The sequence below is a fragment of the Nesoenas mayeri genome, assembly GCF_963082525.1.
Source record: "Nesoenas mayeri genome assembly, chromosome: 29".
Classification (NCBI taxonomy): Eukaryota; Metazoa; Chordata; class Aves; order Columbiformes; family Columbidae; genus Nesoenas; species Nesoenas mayeri.
In genome coordinates, this window is record NC_137561.1 from 1,471,002 (window position 1) to 1,476,423 (window position 5,422).

Below are 5,422 nucleotides of genomic sequence, written 5' to 3' on the forward strand. Positions count from 1 at the left end.
AGTTCTTGACCCACGACTGTCCTTCTCTCTCAATGTTCTACCCCAGTCAGCAACTACGACCACAATAGCTGCTCATGTACCCATCCAACCTATTAAGTGCGATATGGAAGATAACCGAAGGGAATGGAGAAACCCGTGGGTTAAGAAATAGCATTTTAATAAGACAATAAAAATAGTATAATATACTACTACTACTATGTATATAATTAAATGAAATGAAATTTAAAAATTAAAATGAAATATAAAAAGTCAAACTAAATTAAATTAAGTAAATATATTCAGTGCAATCCATCATGTAACTCCAGTCACACGGAACAGCCAGTCCTGGAGAAAGGAGCACCTTGGTCCCAAACAACCAATCCCAGCAAGACAGAGCAAAAAGGCCCTAGGCCCAAGTGCAAAATGGCAGAATAGCAAAAAACTCACCCAAAACTCCCAGCAGAACAAAAATTCCAAACTAAACTAACCATAGTACCTGGCAAATCGGAACTGATGGAAGTAACCAGCCAGAAATGTCAGCTGGAGCTTTATACTGAGTATGACACTAATTGTAGGTGTGGAAATATAAGGGAAGATTGGCAAGAAGGAGATTTGTAAACACGCTTAAGTGACTGTACCCAGAGTTTAGAAAACACAAATCACACTAATTTAGGTTTAACCTTGTGTACTTCACAAGTTGAACCTGTATCTTTATAGAACATAGACTTGTGAAATCTTAAAGGCACCTCCTCAAACATCCTTGAAATTCCTGCTCTACTCAATGACAGGAAGATGTGCCAGGGGAGGGTCAGGTTGGACATGAGGAAAAGGTTCTTCCCCTAGAGGTGCTGGACACTGAACAGGCTCCCCAGGGAGGTGTCACGGCCCCAACCTGACAGTGTTCAAGAAGAGACTGGACAACGTCTTCACACACACGGGGTGACCTGTGGGGTGTCCTGTGCAGGGACAGGACTTGGACTCCATGATTCTTGTGGGTCCTTCCAACTCAGGACATTCTATGATTCTATGAAACATTAGGTCAAAAGTCCATATTTTCATTGTACAGATGAGATGTAAACACATGGCTCAGGGTTCTTCCTGGGACCGTGGGATGTGGGTGTGCAAGGCCCAGGGAAGGACAACACTGGGACAACAACTTCCAGCTTCCCCATGGGGCTGCAAGGAGGCAGCGAGGCCCCAGTGCCATGAGGACAACATGTCTGCTCCTGGGGTCAGTGGCAGAGACAACTGCCCTGGCCAAGGGGACACAGACCTGGGTTCTGTGGGTCCCTTCCAGCCTTACAGCACCCTTTGCCATCTCCACCACAGGCTGTTCCACACGGTGCTGCCCCTGCCCCTCTTTCCCTGCAGGCTGCAGACACCCATCTCGCTTCCCACCTGCTCTCACCCAGCATCTCTGCACCTTCACTGCTGTGTCTGCACCCTCACCGGCTGCTCTTTGGAACACAAACCATGGGCTGATCCAGCTTCCTCTGGGTCACCTCTTGCCCCACAGCACTGCCTGTCCGTGACATTTCTTACTCCTGATATCCAGTGTCTACTTCCCAATCTGCACTTGGTGGCTTTGGGTTTTTTTCTCTGCTGCTTTTTACCACTACTTTGGAAGCTTTACCACCTCAGAAACTGCCCATCAAGCAGAGATCCAACCTGTTATTCTTCTAGTCATCTTGCACTTATCCAGAGAGAAGTAACCTCACCATGATCTCCTAAATTCCATGAGTGCCGCTGGCCTTTCAGCTTCTCTGATACACACGACCATGTCCCTGCTGCTGTCCCATCATGTTCTCAGGTGGGATGGATGTGACAACCTGTCTCCAAGGTCTCTTCCTGGGTAGGATCTGTCAGACTTAGGCTGAGGTTCTTTCCCAGCCATGTCCCTGCTGCTGGGCTGTCACCTCTAGAGACAGAACTGGCCTCACTGTCCCCTTCACAGCCACAGGATTCTGACTGGATTATGAGTGTCTGAGACACAACTGAACTCATATTGCCATAACTATCCATCACCTTTTTTATGGCCCAGGGCTCGATCAGATCAAAGTATACTTGTTTTATCAAATTTATCAAATATATTCCCTACTAGAGATTTGAGTTGAAAAACACTCTTCAGAGGAACTGCTGTATTTTTGTTGACAACATTAGAACTCGTTTTATGTCTCTTATTCTTTTTATCCTTCCTCTTCTTATTTTGTCTTCAAAATACTCTGCACAAAGGAAAGATTCATTTAATCTCAGAATAACTTGAGGTTTGAAGAGAGCCCTTGTCCCACTTGTGTCACTGTCCTGCTCCAGGCAGGATGAACCAGGTGAGGCTGTTCAAGGGTTCCTCCCAAATTTGCATCATTCACAGAGGAGCTGACAGTGCACTCGTCACATCACACAGAGGGAGAATAAAGATGTTTAACAGTGTTGGTCCAAGTGCTGGTCACTGAGAGATGAAACTAGTAACTGGCTGCATGGTGGGCTTTGTACCACTGATGACATTTGGCTTGATTGTCCAGCCAGCTTTCCACTCAGCTTCCAATTCTCCAGCCCAGAGATCTCTGATCTGGCTACTGGGACACCACGGAACACCATGTCTGTGACCCTGCAACATTCCAGGTATGGAGGCAGGTTGACCAGCCATTAATTCTCCTTTGTGCTTTTCATGCAGATGGGTTTGATATCTACCTTTTTCAAGGACCTCTAAACCCCTCTGACCACTTTGTCACTTTTGAAAGCACAATCCAGAATCATGGGCCAGGGTGACAGAGCAGACTGGAGCACTTGCAATGAGCCAGTCCACGGCAGCTGAGATGAATCTCACTGGGGCAGTGAGTGAATCTCACCTCCCAATATGAAGTGACCTCAAGACCTTCTCTGTGCCACAGATCTTAATGGAAGCACAAGAAATAGCTGAGAATGTTTGTGCTCACTTGTGTTCATCTCACCTCACATCCATGATGTGCGTGCGCACATCACATCTGCACCTATTCATTCAGTGTCCCTCCATGGAGGGAAGAACAGCGTCTGTGGGTGAGAGGCCAGTGCTGGAAATGGTGGTTGTGAGGGGCCAGTCCATGGTGACTGACCTGGGGCTCCTTCCACGGGGTGTCCAGTGCACAGGGGCACAGTCCAGCCCTGCTCTGCTGGTCCTGCAGGTCTCTGGCAGGAGCCTGGCTGTGAGAGGACACTGCTGTGTGCCAGCCCTGCACACACACACTGTTCAGCTGTACATTGGGGTTTCATCTGTGGGCCAGTTTCTTGGGTATATTCTTGAGAGAAGGTTTGGAAGAAGACCTAAACCTTCAGGCTCTGCCCATAGGAGATCACCTTTCTATCTGGAAAGGCTGTTGTGAGGCCAGCTCTGTCACAGCAGTGCCCATTGCCTGTCCCTGCCTGCGCCCACAGCACTGACACACAGCAGGACGGTGATCAAGCTGCCAGAGCACTCAGGCCTTGCACCAACACCAGGGATGAGAAGGAGAGTGTGGAGTGGAACCAGAACAGCTCTGGAAGAACAAGCGCTGCTGCTCTCTGGCAGGGCTGCCATGCGAGAGCTCCTTTCCCTCTCACCCATGCACACACGATCTATCCCTGCAGCTCCAGAAAGATCCTGGAGAAACAATGCCGGTGAAAAAAAATGGTGAAGGACCCTTTATTTTGCTTAAACACAGAGAACACAATTCCACACTGATACAGCCACTCGGTGTGAAAAGAAAAGCAGGCAGTGAATTACAAAGGGAATTAAAATATTATCATAAAAAAAAAAACCCCACAAATAGCTACAAAAAATACTGCACACAGGATGAAACTCTAATGAGATATACTCTTATGTAGAAGAAGATAGAGACAGTTTATAGCTTCAGAAGAAATCAAGTCATCAGTTTCCAGAGGGCATCCTTGAGCTCCTGGTTCCTCATGCTGTAGATGAGGGGGTTAACTGCTGGAGGCACTGAAGAGTACAGAACAGACACCACCAGGTCCAGGGATGGGGAGGAGATGGAGGGGGGCTTCAGGTTGGCAAACATGCCTGTGCTGACAAACAGGGAGACCACGGCCAGGTGAGGTAGGCAGGTGGAAAAGGCTTTGTGCCGGCCCTGCTCAGAGGGGATCCTCAGCACGGCTCTCAAGATCTGCACATAGGACACCACAATGAACACAAAACAGCCAAAAGTTAAACAGGCACTGACCAAAATAAGCCCAAGTTCCCTGAGGTAGGAGTGTGAGCAGGAGAGCTTGAGGATCTGGGGGATTTCACAGAAGAACTGGCCCAGGGCATTGCCCTTGCACAGGGGCAGGGAAAATGTATTGGCCGTGTGCAGCAGAGAATTGAGAATCCCAGTGGCCCAGGCAGCTGCTGCCATGTGGACACAAGCTCTGCTGTCCAGGAGGGTCCCGTAGTGCAGGGGTTTGCAGATGGCAACGTAGCGGTCATACGACATGATGGTGAGGAGACAAAACTCTGCTGTGATCAAGAAGAGAAACAAAAAGAGCTGTGTCGCACATTCCAAGTATGAGATGGCCCTGGAATCTGAGAGGGAATTGGCCATGGACTTGGGGAGAGTGGTGGAGATGCAGCCCATGTCAAGGAGGGCGAGGTTGAGCAGGAAGAAGTACATGGAGGTGTGGAGGTGCTGGTCCCAGGCTATGGTGGTGATGATGAGGCCGTTGCCCAGGAGGGCAGCCAGATAGATGCCCAGGAAGAGTCAGAAGTGCAAGAGCTGCAGCTCCCGTGTGTCTGTGAACGGCAGGAGGAGGAACTGGGTGATGGAGCTGCTGTTGGACATTGGCTGCCTGTGGGCATGAGGACCTGTGCAAGAAGGAAAAGGTTTAGATTGAGACTTCTCTCAGAAAAACCAAAGCCATTTCCCACAGACCCTCACACAAAGAGACACTTTTCTTCTTCCAGGAGAACGTCCTGGCTGGGCCCTCGTCGATGCTTGATGAGTGTGCAATGAAGAGGAGGGTCTGTGCCCAGGCGCTCCTGAGGACTCAGCCTGACCCTGTGTGATCGGGTGGGCAGGGGCCAGTCCTGGTGTTCAGCTTTGTCAGCTGGAGCCGCTCCTGGTGCAGAAGGGACTGTCAGCATCTGCACCCTCAGGCCTGAGAAACTGAGTTTGAGAGGTTTGGGGTTTCTACAGCTCCTTCTCCCCTCCCACCCTGGGGAGTGTTGTTGGGTGTCAGAAACCCTCAGCATTTCTGCTGCACTCAGGGAGAACAGAGCGAGTCCTGCGAGACCAGAGGATGCCTGTGGGTCAGTGCAGAGTGAGGGCAGCTGCTCTGTCCCTCTGTCCTGCTCCAGCTGCCCTGGGCTGGCACCTTTCTGAGATGGGAGCTGATCACACTCCCATGTTACCCTGAAAAACCACCAGGTGCTGCTGAGAGCAGAGGGATCCACCTCAGACCATGACAGGTCTCACCCTTTCCTAAGGTCTCAGCACCC

The 5,422-nt window shown here is 49.9% G+C and overlaps 1 pseudogene across 1 annotated transcript; it reads right to left on the reverse strand.

The window, feature by feature from the left end:
* Positions 1-3,851: 3,851 nt before the first annotated feature.
* LOC308050715 (olfactory receptor 14J1-like) lies at positions 3,852-4,766 on the reverse strand (annotated as a pseudogene). The gene has a single exon. The product of its transcript is annotated as an olfactory receptor 14J1-like (transcript).
* Positions 4,767-5,422: the final 656 nt, after the last annotated feature.